A 20,401-nucleotide genomic window follows, 5' to 3' on the forward strand; every position below is an offset into this window, starting at 1 on the left:
TTTCATTAACTCATCTTATAAAATTGTCAATTTTACAGAATTGGTATTGTGAATATAATGAGAATTGTAACATCATAGGCAACCTTTCTAAATGAAATGGGGTCATTTTAAAATCTCTTTTATGAAGTCTGTTCACAATGAGAACACAGCAAGTTTTGTTAATCTATTTACAAGTGTGTCTGCTGAATTCAAATACTACAGGAAATGCTGAACTATGGTTTGGTGCTGTAAAGCTTGCTGGTAAATCTTCTGTACTTTGAGTCTGTTGGCTAAAAAATAACTGGGATGTAGAAAAAGGAGATGAGATTGCAAACTTAAAGCATCTATTTCATGCTTAAGGGGAACTAAAAGATTAGCACTTGATGGCTCACTTCTACTCTTTTGAACCCTGCAGGGTTGCTTTTTGAGGATAATGGCCAGAGCCTTGGAAAAAAATGGGAGGGAAGCCACTAGAGCAGTAGCTCCCAACTTTTTTATCACCAGGAACCGGTTTAATGGAAGACAATTTATCCACGAACCAGTGGGGGGCAGTGCTGGGCTTTTTGCTGCCCCAGGCTGCCCCCCTGCTCGCACCCCATCCCTGCCGCCATGGGATTTTTTTAAATGGGGAGACTGGGGCTGTTTCTGCCACCTCGCCACTGGGTGGCCAGGTGGCAGGCCAGTCTGCCTCCCCCTCCCATTTAAAGACCCCCGCCAGAGGCTGCACTGCCTCTTTCATTTGCCCAGGACCCAGGTGGGTGGGGGTGGCGTGGCGCCTCTACCTTTCTCCACAGCCCAGTTGCTAAAAGGCCACAGCCTGGTACTGGTCCACGGCCCAGTGGTTGGGGACCCCTGCACTAGAGGACAGGTGTAGGTTCCTGTTGTAGAACACAGGTGGATTGAAAAGTTTTTACTTTGAAGATCCTGTGTGGCTGACAGGATACAGAGTAAGGTTTGGATTCTGGAGACCTGGATTTGTCTACCTTGGATTCCCTTAGGAGACTCTGGGTATGCCTCATCTTTCCTCTTCCGATCCCTCAATGAGTAGCACAGGGGAAGTGACAGACTATGGCAATTAATAAATAGTGGACTTTTAAGGTTGCAGATGCCAGCTACAACTTGTGAAAACAATGGAAGAATAGTGAGGCATTTGGATTGTCTTACGTTAGCTGGTAGGCAAGTGAGACTCAGTCAAACATGTTATAGTTTTATACCGCATTCTGTCATCCTGTGCAGCTTTCTGGTGTTATCTCATTGTATTTAATATGTTGGGAGAATTGCCTGCTGATTTCCGGGGCCTACAGTCTTTTGGAGCCCACAGGCATATTTGAAATTCTGCTATGGCATGGTGAGCGCAGCAACAAAATGGCTGCTTCAGGAGGCGGAGCCAGCTACTAAGTGATTGCCAGAGTTTAACTTTGATAACATAGTCTAGATTAGTGTGCTGAGGTGGCTGCTGCCGCCAAAGCAACATTTTTTAAAAAATTACACAGCCAGTCAGGCTTTGCTGGGCAAAGGCCCTATCTGGCCCCACCCACTTTCTAAAATCGCTTGGCAGGCGCCAGAAAAAGTGTTGGTGGGTGCCAAGGTGCCCATGGGCATCACATTGGGGGACCCCTCCTCTAAGGCTCTGAGGAGCCCCGTGGTGCAGAGTGGTAAAGCTGCAGTACTGCAGTCTGAGCTCTCTGCTCATGACCTGAGTTCGATCCCAGCGGAAGCTGGGTTTAGGTTGCCGGCTTGAGGTTGACTCAGCCTTCCATCCTTCTGAGGTCAATAAAGCGAGTACCCAGCTTACTGGGGGGAAAGTGGAGATGACTGGGGAAGGCAATGGCAGCAAACCATCCTGTAAAAAGTCTGCTGTGAAAACGTTGTGATGTGACGTCACTCCAGAGTCGGAAACGACTGGTGCTTGCACAGGGGACTCCCCTGCCCTTTTTCCTCTAATGTGCTGGCTTCACGGTGTATGCCGTAGTGTGCCCAAGCGCTCATGTTTTGTGCTGGAGCACTTGCTGTGCTGACACTACTTACCATTTTTATTTTGTGTGTCTCAGTAGGAAATTTCCCCCTTTGTGCAGCAGCCACAAGCAAATGGAAACTGTTTTTATATTCCTCCTCCACCCATAACTGACTCAGAAATGGAAAGTACATAGACATGAAATCAGGGGGGAACTGGCACAGGGGATGGTGATATTGGAATTGATCCCTTGGCTTCCAGGATGGAGTCAGCTAAAAAAGCAATTGAATTGTTGGCTGCATGCATCTTAAATAGCCTGTGTACCTAGTGAGGGACACAACAGGCAAAAGGAGGGAAGGATGTTCTTCTAGCTGTTATTTATTTTGGCTTATGGGAAATGACCTGTGGCTGTCTGGTGGCTTTTAAAAAAAGAAGAGCCACAAAATTGTGTTTGCTTCCCTGTGCAATTCAGACTTTCCCTCCTGCAGGAAGAGCAGTTTATGGCTTTTTGCTTCCTGTAATAAACTACCGATCCTGCTGCAAAAATGCTTTTTAAGGACAACTGATAATACTTAGCTGTCCTTGTTTGTGACTTTCTGTTTAGTTTTTGTAGTAGTTTTTTTTTGGGGGGGGGGCGGTATGCATGCGTATGTGGTGCTGGAGAAGAATCTTGAGAGTCCCTTGGACTGCAAGAAGATCCAATCAGTCAGTCCTAAGGGAAATCAACCCAGACTGTTCCCTGGAAGGTCAGATGCTGAAGCTCAAAGATTTGGCCACCAAATGAGAAGGGAGCACTCCCTGGAGAAGATCCTGATGCTGGGAAAGACAGAAGGCAAAAGAAGAAGGGGACGGCAAAAGAGGAGATGGCTGGACAGCGTTACTGATGTAACGAACACGGATTTCAGCAGATTCCGGAGAATGGTGGAAGACAGGAAGGCCTGGCGGGACATTGTCTATAGGGTCGCAAAGAGTTGGACTCGACTGTGCAACTGAACAACAAAAAAGATAAATCTTAGCTGTCCTCTTTTGTGACTTTCTTTTTAGTTTTTAAAGTAGTTTTTTGGGGGAGGTGGTATGCATAGTTGTGTGTGTTTGCATGCAGTAATACTGACCTAATGCCCACAATGCAGTGTTGTGAGAGTGCTCTGCTCCATCCAAAAACCAAATTTGTAATTTTGCCTTTCTATGGAAGAATGTTGGATTTGCAGCATCTTATTGTATTGGGAAAATGGGCAAAAGAAGTGCCGACTGAACGGAGCTACCTTTTTCCCTTCCACTATCCGTTCTTCCTTGGATCACGTTCCAAAGTTCTCTCTGCGATATGTGCTATTTAGAAAGCAGGAAACAAATTCATTGTTTCATGCAAATCCACTGTTTCATGCAAATTCTTTTGTGCAATTTTGCCCTTCTGTTTCTGAATTCAAATCAGCATTGCTGTCTGCTCACAAATCTTAGTGACAAAGTGCGGGTTTTGCTGCCACGCTCCTCTGCATGCTGTGGAAACAGTACTAAGCTCTAGGCCTCTTGCTGAAAGGTGGTTTCCAAATGTGGGCAGGTTTCCTTTTGCTGGGGGGGGGCAGCAGCAAGGAGGAGGGCTTCCCCATAAGAGGTTTTCCTGCCTGAGTCCCTCAGAAGCCACCACCCCCCTGCCCTGGGCCACCATTTGCATTTAAAAAAATCTACATTAGAATATGGCTTTACCAATACAACACTATTCCAGTGTGTATAACAGGTTCTCAGGGGGCATTAACAACACAGGACCAGATCTACATGTTTTTTCAGGGGGAGCAAAATTAAAAAATGACTCCCCCTTATGGGCCATTCTGTCATGGTCCCATAGAATGCAATGGACTCCACACCCAATTTGGTGTCCCCCTCTCTGTTGGCACCCAGGGCAAGCAACCCCCCCTCTGCCCCCCCCCCAGATCTGGCCCTGTCGTCTCCAGCCCCCCCCCCTTCAGTTGCAGAGAGATGACGACTTCCCCTTATACTGCCACAAGGAAAGGAGAGAAAAGCTTATTTTTAATGGAAACAGGGGAGTCAGAGAACTGTTACAAGTACTGACAGAATGTTATGTTGATATAATGATAGTTCAGGGCTGAGTAAAAAAAAAAGAACATAAAGAACCCCATGAGATGGAAAGGAGGGAAGGAAATGGCTGCCACAAGAACAGGGTCACAGAATACCTGGGCAGGAAAATCCAGATGTTCCCAACCACACAGCTGACATCCAGGCTTCATGTCGAAGTTTCCTAAAACTTCAAAGCCAAGCAGGTTTGGAGAAGAAAAAGACTGCAGACTGCAGGTTTATACCCTGACCTTCTATCTGAATCAGAAACGCAGAGCGGCTTACAATCTCCTATATCTTCTTCCCCCACAAGAGACACCCTGTGAGGTGGGTGGGGCTGACAGAGCTCTCCCAGAAGCTGCCCTTTCAAGGACAATCTCTGCAATAGCTATGGCTGACCCAAGGCCATTCCAGCAGCTGCAAGTGGAGGAGTGGGGAATCAAACCTGGTTCTCCCAGATAAGTGTCTGAACACTTAACCACTAACTGGCTCATCAGAGAAAAGCCAGAGAACCAGGGATACTAGAATGTCCCACAGCGCTATAGGGAAAGGGGGTGGGGGGGCATGGTTTCCCAACAGCATTGAACTTGGGGCAGGTAATCTCTGTTGAAATGGCCCAGCTAAGGTGCTAACGACTCATCATGTGTGTATTGGAGCCCCATCTCCATTTTTGCTTTTAGTTGAAAGCCTTCGATGGAAATTGAAGCAACCTGTTACCTAGCAGAGCAGGGTATCCTGCGCTCTAAAACAGCAGTATTTACATGTACAAGATCTAGTCTCCAGCATTGCAGCATCTTCTTAGCACAGCTGCCACTGACAGAATACAGGAAATCAAAGGCACATAGCCCACCGTGAAAACCAGCTTCTATTATTAAATTATACAAAGTCAACATAAATTAACACACTCATATATAAATTTCACCATCATAAATTACACCAAAGCAACCCTAACATTCAGTCCTTAGTACAAAATACTTTGACAGAATACAGACAATAAATCTTCTCTTTCCACGAGAGATTTCTTGCTGATTTCTGTGGGTATGTAGTTGCAGTTTTGCAAGTCTGGCCAAGCAGGCCATTGCTGGTGCCGTCACAACTGCTTTACAAAGCTTTTCTGTGGGCAGATGAAGCAGCTTGTTAGCAGAGTGAGGGGTCTTGTTCCCTCGTTCTTTAGTGGGATTTAGATGTGAGAAGGGCCTGGAACGTAGCTGACTTGCATGCCTGTGTTTACCATGTAGGGAAGGTGCGGAAGGAGAGCTTATATAATTCTAAGGCCCACCAGTAACTTTGCAAGTCAAGACACAGAGGGAGTGAATTGCACTTACTTTGGTGCTTCAAAGGTAATCTGTGGGAATAATTCCAAAGCTTGCATGTACGTCTGTCTGCACATTGCATCTCCTAGTTAGTTGTGTGAGTTATCAATTGTGAGGCTCAGGTGTTGCTCCATGCAGATTTGTTACTTCTCCCTTTAGAGGTTTGCTCTAGGAGCCCTAAAAGAATAAGCACAAATTGGCTTGCACAAAGCTGCCTGAAGGGCTTTTGTGGTGACGTGAACTAAGAGATTTTAAAAGACATTTAGTACAGACCATGCTTTTATAATTCATGAGGCTGGTCAATTGCCTGAGAGAGCAGAACAGTGCTCTGGATGTGGTTCTCTGACTGCCTTCTTGTACAAAACGAGATAAATTGGCTTGATTGCCCTGGATGCCATTTACTGTAATGATTACTTTATATCTTAGGGCAAGCCTTCAGAGTTTCCTTTTCTAAGCTCATTTTACAAGCATGTAGTGGAGAATAAGGATCATAAGGAAGGCCGAGCACAGAAGAATAGATGCTTTTGAGCTGTGGTGCTGGAGAAGACTCTTGAGAGTCCCTTGGACTGCAAGAAGATCCAATCAGTCAGTCCTAAGGGAAATCAACCCAGACTGTTCCCTGGAAGGTCAGATGCTGAAGCTCAAAGGCTTTGGCCATCAAATGAGAAAGGAGTACTCCCTGGAGAAGACCCTGATCCTGGGAAAGACAAGGCAAAAGAAGAAGGGGACGGCAAAAGAGGAGATGGCTGGACAGTGTTATTGATGTAACAAACACAAAATTGAGCAGACTTCGGAGGATGGTGGAAGACAGGAGGGCCTGGTGTGACTTTGTCCAGGGGGTCGCAAAGAGTCGGACTTGACTGTGCGACTGAACAACAACAACAAAGCGGAGAAGCAGTAGCTGAGTATCAGGACAGCCTGGCCAAAGAATTTTACAGAAGTACAGCTGTAGACCTGGAGTCCAGCACAGTCCACTGAACCGCATGCAGCCCTGTATATCTTGTTCTGCAGCATTGCTTAAATCAGGGGTGTCGAACTCATTTGTTAGGAGGGCCAGATCTGACATACCGTATTTTTTGCACCATAAGACTCACTCCCCCCCCAAAAAAAAAAGTGGGGGGGAAAGTGTGTGCGTCTTATGGAGTGAAGGTATCGGTACCTACCTTCCTGGGAGGGGGGATCCGCTGCCTCCGCCTCTGATCCCGGCGCTTCCCCCTCACCTGCCTGCCTGGCTCCAGCTCTGAAGCTTACAGCAAGCGCCAGGATCGCTCCCTCTGCCCTCCGATCCCGGTGCTTGCTGTAAGCATCAGAGCTGAAGCCAGGCAGAAAGGCACGGAGGAAGCACCCGCCCCCTTCGCAAACCCAGTGCTTTGCGAGTGCCGGCTGTGGAGAGGGCAGCGTGCTTCCTCCGTGCCTGCCTGCCTGGCTTCAGCTCTGATGCTTACAGCAAGCGCCAGGATCGCTCCCTCTGCCCTCCAATCCTGGTGCTTGCTGTAAGCATCAGAGCTGAAGCCAGGCAGAAAGGCACGGAGGAAGCACGCTGCCCCCTCCACAGCCAGCGCTCGCAAAGCGCTGGGTTTGCGGAGGGGGCGGGTGCTTCCTCCATGCCTGCCTGGCTTCAGCTCTGATGCTTACAGCAAGTGCCGGGATTGGAGGGCAGAGGGAGCGATCCTGGCGCTTGCTGTAAGCGTCAGAGCTGGAGCCAGGCAGGCAGGCACAGAGGAAGCGCCGGGATCGGAGGCAGCGGATCGCCCCCCAGGAGGAAGGTGCGTCCTATCGTCCGGAGCGCCTTATGGTGCGAAAAATACGGTAAATGAGACCTTGTCGGGCCAGGCCATGTGTGTCATAAAATGTTATGCCAGGTAGCAGAGAGATAAACTTTATAAAGGACAAATACAAAGATTTTTAAAAAGCTTAAAATATGCTTAAAACATTTGCACTTGTTGGTCTTTCTTTGTCTCTCTCCCATGGGATCCAGAGAACTGGGCAAAGGAAGCTCTGACTCTTTCCTTCCTTCCGAGGAGACCAGGAGCGGGGAGGAGCCTCAGACAAAAGAAAGAAGAGAGGCTTGGCTCAGTAGCTCTGCAGTGTAACAGAGAGAGCCTGGCAAAGCAAACTATTTCTCCCCAAGGGAGGAGCCTCAGCCAGTGGAGAAAACAGATACTTTGCTCTGTAAGTCCTGTATTGCAAAGCAAGCTGTGATGCAGAAGGAAGCAAGAGAGAGGGAGAAGGATTGAGCAAGCCTGACAAAGCAAGCTGTGATGCAGAAGGAAGCAAGAGAGGGAGACAGGAGCAGATGACAGCCAGTTGCTGTCAAGTCTGCTTCAACTCTGGACAAGTCTGTGTTCCATCTTTGGTTCAAGGGGAAGCATTCTGGGTAAAAGCCACACTGTATACCAATGCTGCTAGCTCTCACTCCCTTTTTCCCCCTCCCTTCCTTTGTTATGTAGTTCTGCTTTGAAATGGGAATATGTGAAAGAGATTATGGTGGAAGAGCCAGTTTGGTGTAGTGGTTAAGTGTGTGGACTCTTATCTGGGAGAACCAGGTTTGATTCCCCACTCCTCCACTTGCACCTGCTGGAATGGCCTTGGGTCAGCCATAGCTCTGGCAGAGGTTGTCCTTGAAAGGGCAGCTGCTGTGAGAGCCCTCTCCAGCCCCACCCACCTCACAGGGTGTCTGTTGTGAGGGGAGAAGACATAGGAGATTGTAAGCCGCTCTGAGTCTCTGATTCAGGGAGAAGGGCGGGATATAAATCTGCAATTCTTCTTCTTCTCAGGCTGAGTACCGGGGGGAGTATTCGCCCCAAGGCCACAATGGGCCTGAGAACGAATTTGTAACATCAATGTGTGAATGTGCCCTGCATAGTACCCCTCCCTAAAGAATCCCTTTGAAGTATACCTTATATGATTACACTTTACTGTATGGTCTTCAGTCTTCCAATCTCTCTGAGTAGTCGAGAACAATGATATCAATAAACTAGAAACTTTTTATCAGAAAGGTCTTGTTATTGAATCAGCCGACTTGACAGTTGCTGGCTGCATGTTTGACACCCCTGGCTTAAATGGTGTTGTGCAAGTGGGAAGGGTGCAGCTAGGAAGGGTAGACAAGATTTTGGATTTCAAAGTTACATCCGATATAGAAAACTTCTGTCCAGCTCCAGACGATGATGGAGGGGGGGAAGCTGGACTGCTTGCAAGCAATGTTCCCTCTAAGCTGCAGAGTTGTGAGCAAAAATTCTACTTTGTGAGCTACTGGCATTAAAGTTGTGAGCTCCTGCATAAATTGGTGTGCTCTGGGGACATTTTTCCTAAACTAAGACAAAAATGTGTGAGTTGGAGGCTAAAAATCTGTGAGCTAGCTCACGCTAACTCAGCTTAGAGGGGAACACTGCTTGCAAGGAGGATGTTCTTTCCCCACCTCCATGTTGTGCTGGATCTTGTGAAGGTAAGGGAGAGGGCTCTTTAAAAATGCAGCGTTGCCTTTTAACAGCTGTCATCGGAGGAGAAGGTTCCTTCAGCTGCTGCATCTGCCAGCGCAAACCAAGGTCATTATCCTAACCCTCAGTATTGCATTCCTACCTGTTATCAGCACTTTCTCTTGGTGCACTAATGCCCTATATTGGACGGCTCTGGCTCTGCTGCAGTGGATAGCAGGAGCTCTTGAATGAATCCTGTGACTCTTTAACTTACAAGATTGTGAGTGGGTCACTGTGTCAGGCTGCCATGGGACAGTGCCAAGAAACAAGATACCCTCCATCTGATCTGCTGGATTCCAAAGAGCAAATTGTGGATAGTAAATTATTAAAATAGCTTCAGTGCTTCCTGGGGTGATTCCACCATCCTGATAATGCTGAACAAGAAGTATAAAGCTATCAGGGCTTTGCAGCTGCTTTCTAATCCAGGGGTGTCGAACTCATTTGTTATGAGGGCCGGATCTGGCATAAATGAGACCTTGTTGAGTTGGGCAGGGCCATGTGTGTACCTGTTTAAGATTAGGTAGCACAGATAGAAACTTTATACAGACAAACACAAGTATATATAATTGTGTTTGTCTGTATAAAGTTTCTGTCTCTGCTACCTAATCTTAAACAGGTGCACACATGGCCCTGCCCAACTCAGCATGGTTCTGCCCAACAAGGTCTCATTTATGTCAGATCCGGCCCTCATAACAAATCATATATATACTAAAACTTAAAATGTTAGCACAAGTTGGTCCTAAAGGTGCTTTTTTTGTATCTCTCCAATAGGATCCAGCGAACTGAGCAAAGGAAGCTCTGGCTCTTTCCTTCCTTTCCCAGGGGACCAAGAGAGGGAGGAGGCTCAGCCAATGGAAGGAAGAGAGGCTTGACTCAGTAGCTTTGCGGTGTGATTGAGAGAGCCTGGAAAAACAAGCTCTTCTTCCCCCCTTCCTCATCAAGGGAGGAGCCAATGGAGAAAATAAAGGTTTTGCTCTGTAGCTCCTGTGCAATTGAGCAAGCCTTGCAAAGCAAGCTGTGATGCAGAAGGAAGCAAGAGAGAGGGAGAAGGAAGCAGATGATAGCCAGCTGCTCAGGGGCCGGATAGGAGACCTCCGGGGACTTGATTCGGCCCCTGGATTGCACGTTTGACACCCCTGTTCTAATTGGTGTACTTGATATGTTGCACTTGTGGTTACAGCCACACAGAGGCTGGCAGTCTGATGGTTTTCCACACGGGGTGATGCCTGCAAGCTCCTGTGTTGTGTGTGCTTGCCAAGGGCATTGGTTTAGATGCTTGCCACACTCTGGGACCTGTGCTCACTCACCAGTTTGAGGCCTACTTTGCAGGTGGTACTTAGCAGCTTCCTACCCACCCCCACTCCCTGTGGGAGTTATGACACATGAAGTAATCCTAAACTTCAGTAGTTATGGGGGAGGAAAGGTTCCTAAAATACAGCTCTGAAAAGTAAGAAGGCTCCATGGTTCCTGTAAGAGAACTATTAGAAGGGTCACATAGGGCATGGCAGATAGTGTTTCAAGCAGGGCATCTCAGCCCTGTGCAGACATCACTGGATTTATGTATGCCTCACTCTTTGTAGATCCAGGCAGCTGGTATTGTACTTTCGCAACAAGAGATCTTTGGGAAACATTGGCTTCTGGTTCACATAGAAACATAGAACTGGAAAGGACATCAAGGGCCATCTAGTCCCATGATGGCGAACCTATGACACGCGTGTCACTGGTGACACGCGAGGCAATTTGGCTGACACACCAGAAACCAAGGAGCATGGCGAGCCGCGAGTCCTTTGGAGGCTGCTGAGCCCGTCTCGGAGGAGCAGCAGCTGCTAAGGTGAAGGCGAGAGGAGGCAGCAGCAGCGCAGAGGGCCACCGCCGCCTCTTTCCCCGGCTCCAGGCTGGGGGTGGGGGTGGGAGGGAAGGTTGGGGGTGGGAGGGAAGGTTGGCCGACGCTGCCAGTGCCTCGCCTTGACCTGGGGGTGGGAGGAGACAGCCTCCTGGCGCAACCCGTCCCCCACCCAAAGCAGAGGCAGCCAAACGCGCCTCCTCCTCCTCGCAACAGGGCCGAGCTTTGCAACCCCCTTTTCCCGCCCTCCCCGGGGCCTGAGGAAATAGGTGGGTACAGCAAGAAAGAAAAAAAGAGCATTGCAAAAAAAGAGGCGGGGGGGGGAAGAAGTGCCCTCCTTGGCGGGTTGCGCCTTTGCAATGCCGGGGCTTTGCAAATGCAGGAGCAAGGCAGGCGTGTTTTTTTCCGTTTGTTTGCATGGAGCGGCTGGGGGGGGAGAGGCAGAGATGGCATTGCAGCAGTGTGTGTGGGGTGCAATGCCCGAGGGGGCGTCGCTCTTGGGCCTGTTGTGGGGCTGCCCCCCCCTCCTCCACCCGGTCCTGGTTTTTTTTTTTTGCAACCAACATGATCTTTCTCACTTTGCTCTCTCGCTCTTTCTCATGGCCGCCTGCCGGAGGCGGGGTTTCAGATTTAAAGGACAAGCTGCCCTTTTCAGCTTGGAAGAGGAGGAAGGGGGTGGGCGATGGGGGCTGTGTGTGGGTTGCAAAAGAGCAAGGGGAGGGGAGCATTGGGTCGCCCCCCTTGGCTTCCCTTGGCAAGCGCTGGAGGAGAAAAGGCGGGAAGAAAAAAAGATACACCCTTTCCCGCAGGGTTACCAATCCCCAGGTGGGGGCAGGGGATCCCCCTCTCCCCAAAATACCCCCCCCCAAGTTTCAAAACGATTGGACCAGGGGGTCCAATTCTATGAGCCCCAAAAGATGGTGCCCCTATCCTTCATTATTTCCTATGGAAGGAAGGCATTTTAAAAGGTGTGCTGTCCCTTTAAATGTGATGGCCAGAACTCCCTTGGAGTTAAATTATGCTTGTCACACCCTTGTTCCTGGCTCCACCCCAATGTCTCCTGGCTCCACACCCAAAGTCTCCTGGCTCCGCCCTCAAAGCCCCCAGATATTTCTTGAATTGGACTTGGCAACCCTAGTCTGACCTAGGCCGCAGACCGCGCACTGGATCCTTTGTGCCTGGTTCTCCTGCGGCCCCCTCATTTGGTGAGTGTGGTTGAAGTGACACGGTGAAGTGACACGCGACCCGAGGAAGACTACACTTTTTCCCGATTTTCGACACACCAAGCTGAAAAGGTTAGCCATCACTGATCTAGTCCAACCCCCTTGCACAATGCAGGAAATTCACAAATACCTCCACCGCACACTCACTCTCAGTGACCCCTGTTCTAGACCCAGAGGAAGGCAACCCCCCCCCCCCCCAAAAAAAAAAACTCCAGGGGTCCCTGGCCAATCTGGCCTGGAGGAAAATTCCTTCCTGACCCCAAAGTGGCAATCGCCATTATCCTGGGCATTTAAGAAAGGGCCATGAGAGCTAAGCACAGACTTGTGCCTTCTTGCCCTTCCCCTCACAATCAGCCTAAATTCAAAGTGAGTCATCGAATCAGCATTGCCATCAGATGGCCATCTAGCCACTGACTAGAAAACCTTTAAAGAAGGAGAACCCATCACCTCCCAAGGAAGCAGTGCCAGATTAAACCCTGTGGAGGCCCCTAGGCAGTCAAAATCTTGGGGGCCCCCATGCAAATCATTCCAGAGTGGGAGCACCCACCTCACGAGCCGGGGTTCTACAACATTTGTTTTCTGTTTCCACTGTCTCCCCTGCCTCTCAGATGGCACAAACCATGACAATGCATGCAGAAGTGGCACAGGATGCTGCAGGCTGCAGCTGCCTTTCAAGTTTTTTTCGATAGGTTTGCAAATTGAAGAAGATGATATTGGATTTATATCCCGCCCTTCACTCTAAATCTCAGAGCAGCTTACAATCTCCTTCATCTTTCTCCCCCACAGCAGATGCTCTGTTACACTTTAAATATTATAAATGTGCCAAATAATTTTATAGGCTTCCTAAAGTATACATTGATACACTTTATGTTGTTAAAACACTAGCATGGATTTAGGTTTGAGAAAGTAATTGTATCTATTTCCATTTCCTAAAATGTCTGTTTTTCAAAGTTCCAGAAATTTTACTTCTCTGGACATAGTTCACATTCTACTTAACCCTGCTTTGTTAACTGCAGAAGTCCACAGGCGTGCAAGTGGGTCATAGAATGCGCAAGCTTAATTTATTTTGAAACCAAGAAACTACAGTACATGGATTGTGCCACTAGAGGTCATGGCATACATTGAAAGCACAGTCTGATGGCTAGCAAACCCTTTATCTGGGAGCTGGGATGGTGGTTCTGTTTGCCGAAATACTTCGCTCTTCTGTTATGCCTGCTTTCCCTGATATACATCTGTATTGGAGCTGACTCCCGTGGCTTAAAGACTTTAACTGAGATTGCAGAATTGAATATTGCTGTTGAATTTCTTCAGGGAAGAGATTCCCATAGCCTGGAGCTTTTTTTTTGAGCAGGAACACAAGGAATGCAGTTCAGGCTGGCTTGGCATCAGGGGGTGTGGCCTGATATGCAAATGAGGTCCTGCTGAGCTTTTCTACAAAAAGCCCTATGTGAAACAATGCTGATGTCAGGGGGTGTGGCCTGATATGCAAATGAGGCCCTGCTGGGCCCCGTGTCTTTGACCATGGACCACTTATGATATTGTACAATATAAAATAACAATACAGAATATATTGGGCAGTACAGAGACATCCATTATGAGTACTTGGTTGGTGACCTGTTCAGTGTAATTTCTTGCTTTGTTCCTTTGACACTGAATACCCACCCATATTTGCTGCTCCTGCCAATGTGGCACAGACCTGCGAACGCACCGCTGGCTGCCCCTCACGCCTGCCGCCCCTGAGCTCCAGCAGAAGGGAGGTGCTTGTGGGGGGGCAGGGCGGGGAGCAGGCGATTCATCTCCCCACGGACTTTTTAAAAAGATTTTCAGATTTATATGCAAATCTGAGGGGAATCTCCCGAGTTTGCAGAACTATCTGTTTTATGTAAGTGTGGCCCTGGTATCTGCAGATGGTCCCACACTTGACTATTGGAATATATGATGTTGGTGGGATTCTCATGTTGTCCTAATAAACTGGGTGTCTTGGGTTGTATCTGCCATAATCCAGTGTTGGGTTTGCCCTGAAGTATGGTAACTGAGAGTAATTTCTTCTCCTGCCCCCAGTTCCTCTTTAGGGTAGAGTTTTGTGCATATCTTTAGTTTTTTTTCTAGCAATCAGAGCATTTTGAGCTATGTGTGTTCCAAATTCCAGTTTTCTGAGTAGCCTAGAAATATTGTGTACTACCTCTCGAAGGCTTCAGTGCAAGCACGGTTTGTTGGAGTACATTGACACTAGAAGGGTGTATGTTGTGAATTGCTCTGATGGTTCAGGAGGCGACTTCAGTTTCTAACGTTTATGGCTGTCAAAAAGTTCTGCCCCTTAAAGCTCATTAGCTCCTGGATAGTCCTTCTGCATAAGATTCTGCAGTACTTAACACAAATTTAAGAGTACGTCAATTCCTCTGTATTAAAGAGGTATAAAAGATTGAGATTTTTCTGAAAGGCGTATCCCAGTATCAAATTCCAGGACTGTTGTTTCTCTGCTAAGACCCTGGCCATTTCTGTTCCACAGTCAATCCGAGTATTAGGACAGAATATTGGGGGGACGGATTGAGATATGGGGGGCTGTGTTTTGAATTGAGAACGTGACCCCGGAATGAGGGGACCACGTGCGAATAAGGAAGATATTTCTACAGATCTGGGAGGACCTGCTGGCTGCTCTGTTCATTGTGTTTTGCCACGTTCCTGTGTAGAGCTCACATGCAAAAAAAAATTTCTGTAATCTTGGTTTCTTCACATGAAAAATGGGGGGGGGGGGAATAATTTATTAATTCCAGCCACATTGGGATGATCAGTATTAATAAAACGCTGGATACTGCTGTCGCTTTGAAGAAATTACTCGACTGCCACTAGGGGGAGCTGCTGTCATGCAATTTGAATTCTGGTGTCTGTTCATGGACCCCGAAGGCTAAAGTGAAACAGGGACCATGGGAACGTGCTAAAATTGAACTGAGTAAGATTTGATTGTTGTACCAGAGGAAAGATAATTCGTTGTTAATCCTTCATCCTTTGTAATGGTTTAGGTTATTTAATCTGCAAATCGCAAATGAGGGACCATAAATTAGAATCTTTCGAATAATCTTGGCTTGAAAACTGCCATTCTGTAGTACTGATGAAGATGTGTAGCCATGTTAGTTTGTCTGTATCAGTAAAAAAAGAGTCCAGTGGCACCTTAACGACTAACAAAGTTCGTGGCAGGTATGTGAAAAAATGAGTAGCGGCTCATGAAAGCTCATAGTCCACTACATTCTTTAGTACAATTACAGTGGCTAGGCAATAAAACATGCATGCATGCAATGCCAAGACCACGGGCACACAGCCTGGAAAATCTACAACAACCAAAACATGTATGCAGTTTGCTCTCTAAAATCTGCATATGCACATGAAGTCTGATTATCTGTAAAGATATATATTTTACTGAAATGTCACTTGGATTGCATTTCTAGAGAAAAGAGCTATCTTTTAAAACTGCAGGGGTTATATTGTTATCTAGCTATTATGTTTTTTTTTAAGTTTTAACTCTTGTGCAAATACAGCCATTGCACTATACAATAGAGAAGGTAAATAGGCTTTGAAAGCTGTTTACTTTTGCATTTCAAGATGTAAGCAAAGCAATTCTGTGAAAAGGTCGGTTTGTGTCTTGTGTTTAATAATGGGCTGGAGAGTGAGAATTGGAATACCTTTGCAATTCAGTATTTTTTTTTAAAATGAAGATGTAATTCACATTTGCCGAAAGCTTCTGTTTACTTCATGATAGCGTAATATTACGTTTATATTCTCTTTTCTCTCTTGTATTTTGATTTACATTTGTATTACAAATGCAAAACTATTTGAAACCTGATAGCTAGAATGAATTGGGCTATGTCTAATTCCTTTTGGTTCAGGACTCCGGACATGATGGGATGGATTTATGAAGGACACCAAGGGCTCATTGAAGTGGTTTTACATGATTTTTGCAGCCACGATGGGGAAAGGTCAGGGCACAAAGAGCGGCCCTCAGGGATCCCAAAGAGAGTTGGTTAAACTGGTTAAATGCGTAAGCCTTGGCAAATACATGCACTGAACATCATTGCCTTTTAAAATACAGATTCATATCTAAATCTTTTGCAATAGTGGTGAACTGTACACTGTTTATCTTCATTAAATTTCAGTTATCAGCTAGTTAAAACATTTAAACTTGAGGAAATACATCTTCATATATCAGTGCGCCAGAAAGTGAAAGAGTTGAAAACTGACCTCCTTTTGTGTAATTTTAGAGTGTTGAATTATATGGCCCTCCTGGAGGATATCTCAGAATTTTTCTTTCTTTCTCTACTCTTAGGTGGACTTGTCTTTAAGCTTCTTTCAGCAGTAGTTTTGAGCTGTGAGCTTTAAACTGATTCAGATCCCCGCAATAATAGCAGTGAGGTCATCGATAAACTGATTTTGTTAACTTTGCAGTATTGAGACATGTGCTTACAGTAAATTGCGTGCATCAGATTGATATGAAAGTGGTCCATTAGTGACATTGATTTAAAGTGCCAGCAAATTTATCTAAATTTAATTTAAGAATAGAAGCCGGCTTCTCATACTTAGCAATGATTTATTTAGCTCAAGTAGACCACATAAGTAGTTGGAAAGTAAAGTCAATTACAGACTTAAAGCTGTTGCTGGTAGAAAAATGTGTGTGATTGGAATGAAACTATGGAGTACCTTGAACAAACATAATGCGTATGTACCTACCTGAGTTCGATCCTGGCGGAAGCTGGGTTCAGGTAGCTGGCTCAAGGTTGACTCAGCCTCCCATTCTCCCAAGGTCAGTAAAATGAGGACCCAGCTTGTCCCCCAGTGCAGATGACTGGGAAAGGCTATGGCAAGCCACCTCGTAAAAAGTCTGCCATGAAAATGTTGTGATGTGATTTTACCCCAGAGTCAGAAACGACTGGTGCTTGCACAGGGGACTACCTTGACCTTTACCTGCCTTGTACTGAGTCCATTAGTTGATATGCATTAGTATTATAATTTTTTAATTGTACTGGCTCTCTGAGGCCTTGGGCAGAACTGCCTTGCTATCAGTATCCTTTCGCCCTGGGGATACTGTGGACTGAGCCTGGACCTTTCTCCTCTGTCACTGAACCATGGAGCTCATCCTGTCTGCGTGGAAGATAAGCGTGGGGCACATTTTATTGAAACTTGTGTGTTCGTGTGATGGACCACTTTTCAAAGGTGATGCTCCTCCTTCCTGTGTTTCTTTGGAGCCATATCTACTTAGCATGAAATATAAAGCTTTTTAATTACAAAGAATTATTATCATCATCATCATCATCATCATCATCATCTTTATATATTTATTTATATCTATTAACTTATAGCCTGCCCTTTCCCATAATGGGCTCAGGGCGGGTTCCAACACAATAAAACAATCAGATCCACAGTAAAAACAATTAGGAAATAAATAATACAGCAATCAAACAATTAAAAGCAGATTAAAATTTAAGCTAGTTAAGCCATTAATTCAGAAGCTGAATTCGAGCTGCGTGGCATGGGGCGGACACATCATTTAAGTCAACTGCAGTTGGCCCGAGTGAAGCAACAGGGTTGGGAGGCCAGTTTGATGACATGATAGGATCAGGATGTCCGCTTGCCTCAGCCACGGGCCTGGCGGAACAGCTCCGTCTTACAGGCCCTCTGGAATGGCAGCAGATCCGGCAGGACCCGAACCTCTAGAAGGAGCTGATTTCACCAGACTGGGGCCAGGGCCAGAAAACCCCTGGCCCTGGTTGAGGCAAGCTGGACGTCCCTTATTAAAGGTAATTATTATCATTACCTTTAATTTATATCCCGCCCTCTCTCCAAGCGGACTCGGGCGGCTAAGAGTCAGTTAAAAACTACAAACAATAAATACAATTAAACAGTTCAAAACTTCAAACAGTAAATACAATTAAAACATTTTATGGTGCTGCTAAGCAACAACCTAAGCGGGATCGTCCTTTACTAACAGTGAGCCCCTAGGGATTCCCGTTTCTCAGTAGTGTAGGGTGGCAGTCCTCTCCCGGTTTAGGTGCCAAAGACCTGTTGAAATAACTCGGTTTTGCAGGCCCTGCAGAATTGAGAGAGGTCCCGCAGGGCCCTTATGACCTCTGGGAGTACATTCCATATTTCAGGTGCTGCCCCTGAGAAGACCCTGGCCCGTGTAGAGCACGGCCTGGCCTCCCTTGGTCTGGGGATGGACAATAGATGTTGCGTCCCTCTCCCAATAAATGTTGCAAATGAAATCATTTCCGGGGGCGGGGGGGGGGGGGGCTTTGAAGTATTTCAAAAGCTTGTCTTAGAATGAATGCAACAGAAGTGAGATACAGAGAGTATTAAATATGTTTTATACTTTAAAAATAATAATTGGATACAGAATTAATGAGTGAGCTGAAATTTCAAATTCAGACTTCTTACTGCAAAATGTTAAAAATTCTGCTAATTCGCTGTCTTATTCAAGCTACAGGCTATGATACATGTACCTATTCAGAGGGTTTATTAGAAGACTTATGAATCCATGGTAAAAACATGACCTCAGCTTGGTATTTTTTCTTAGGTAATATATAAATAATTGCATTTTTTCTTGTGGAATTTTATTTTATTTTTTTTTATTTATTCTATGACTTATATCCCACCCTTCCCATAAAATGGCTCAGGGCGGCTCACAACAAACGATAAAACAATAAACAGAGTGCAAAGTTATTACATTTTAAAAAGTCGAAGCGTTTAAAACCTAAAAACCTTAAAATCTTAACGTTAAAACTATACCGTATATTTCACTGAAGTCTGATAAGCTACATTTATCTAGTCAGGCGTAGGCTAACCGGAAGAGGCTTGTCTTACAGGCCCTGCGGAACTGAGTAAGATCCCGCAGGGCCCTCACCTCTTCCGGCAGCTGGTTCCACCATGTGGGGGCCATTGTAGAAAAGGCCCTGTCTCTGGTTGTCTTGAGACGGACTTCTTTGGGCCCGGGGATGGTGAGAAGGTTTTGAGTCCCAGACCTCAGTACTCTCTGGGGAACGTGTGGGGAGAGACGGTCCTTCAGGTAGGCAGGTCCCAGGCCATATAGGGCTTTAAAGGTAATGACCAGCACCTTGTACCGGACTCGGTATATTATTGGAAGCCAGTGCAGAGCCCGAAGACCCGGCCGAATGTGCCCCCACCTTGGGAGGCCCAATAACAGCCGGGCCGCGGCATTCTGCACCAGCTGCAATTTCCGGGTCCGGCACAGGGGCAGCCCCATGTAGAGGGCATTGCAGTAATCCAACCTCGAGGTGACCGTAGCATGGATCACTGTTGCTAGGTCGTTGTGGTCCAGGAAGGGGGCCAACTGCCTTGCCCGTCTAAGATGAAAAAACGTGGACTTGGCAGTGGTTGCTATCTGAGCCTCCATCTTTAGGGACGGCTCCAGTAGCACCCCCAGGCTTTTGACCCTGTCCACCGCCGTCAGCGGCGCACCATCAAAAACCGGCAGGGGGATTTCCCCCTCCCCCCGGTCCATGACGGCCCAAACAAAGGACCTCTGTCTTCGCAGGATTCAGTCTCAGTCCACTCAGTCTGAGCCACTCAGCCACGGCCTGTAATGCCGATCTAGGTTTTCTGAGGCGCAGACCGGTTGACCGTCCATAAGTAGATAGAGCTGGGTGTCATCAGCATACCTTCGGGCATCAGCATACCCCAGCCCATACCTTCGGGCAGTTGCAATGACCTCTCAGTAACTCAAGACAGGCAAGAATGACAAAAGCTTGGAAAATTCTTCGCATGTGCGGACCTGGGTTGGTGGCATGTCTTCAGAAGTGCCCTTCCAAGGAATGGTAAATCTTAGAGTGCATTCAACCATCCTAAAGCTCAGTTTATAAGCCCTTGGTGATGCTTTCTGGAGAGGCGTGCGTCCCCTCCTTTGCAGCAATTGCTCATTGAACCGGACTTTGTAGCTTTTCCCAAGGGGACATTTTTAAAGGCAGTGGAACCACAAAGTCGTGTCTAATCAATTGCTTTTGTTCAGTTTGGCAACAGACACAATCAGACATTGCTTCAGTCAGAAGTGGCCCACAGCCTGCCCTGCTGCTGTACCTTCCTCTCCCTAAAGACAGCGCTCTCTTCACGCACCCCTTTATATCCCGTGAGAGAGCAAGTGAGTAAATAGACTTGGCCTTAATGATGTGTTTCTTCGCAAACATTTATGCTTCTGCTAGAAAAATGAGGGGAGGGAGACTTTCTGAGAAGGTTGTTCAATATTCTCACTACAGCCTGTGAGACACTTAAATAAGAACATAAGAATATAAGAGAAGCCATATAAGAATATAAGAGAAGCCATATTGGATCAGGCCAACGGCCCATCCTGTCCAAATTCTGTGTCACAAAGTGGCCAAAAAACCCAGATGCCATCAGGAGGTCCACCAGTGGGGCCGGGACACTAGAAGTCCTCACACAGTTGCCCCTCCCAAGCACCAAGAATACAGAGCATCACTGCCCCAGACAGAGAGTTCCAACAATACACTGTGACTAAGAGCCACTGATGGACTACTGAAGAAAGAAGA

At 46.8% G+C, this 20,401-nt stretch overlaps 1 protein-coding gene across 2 annotated transcripts in view; it reads left to right on the forward strand.

Moving 5' to 3' along the window:
- The window catches only part of ADK (adenosine kinase), a 478,171-nt gene that overhangs the window by 60,348 nt on the left and 397,422 nt on the right, over positions 1 to 20,401 (forward strand). The gene's annotated exons all lie outside the window — the stretch shown is intronic.

This window comes from Heteronotia binoei, chromosome 4 (assembly GCF_032191835.1).
Source record: "Heteronotia binoei isolate CCM8104 ecotype False Entrance Well chromosome 4, APGP_CSIRO_Hbin_v1, whole genome shotgun sequence".
In the NCBI taxonomy this organism is placed as follows: domain Eukaryota; kingdom Metazoa; phylum Chordata; class Lepidosauria; order Squamata; family Gekkonidae; genus Heteronotia; species Heteronotia binoei.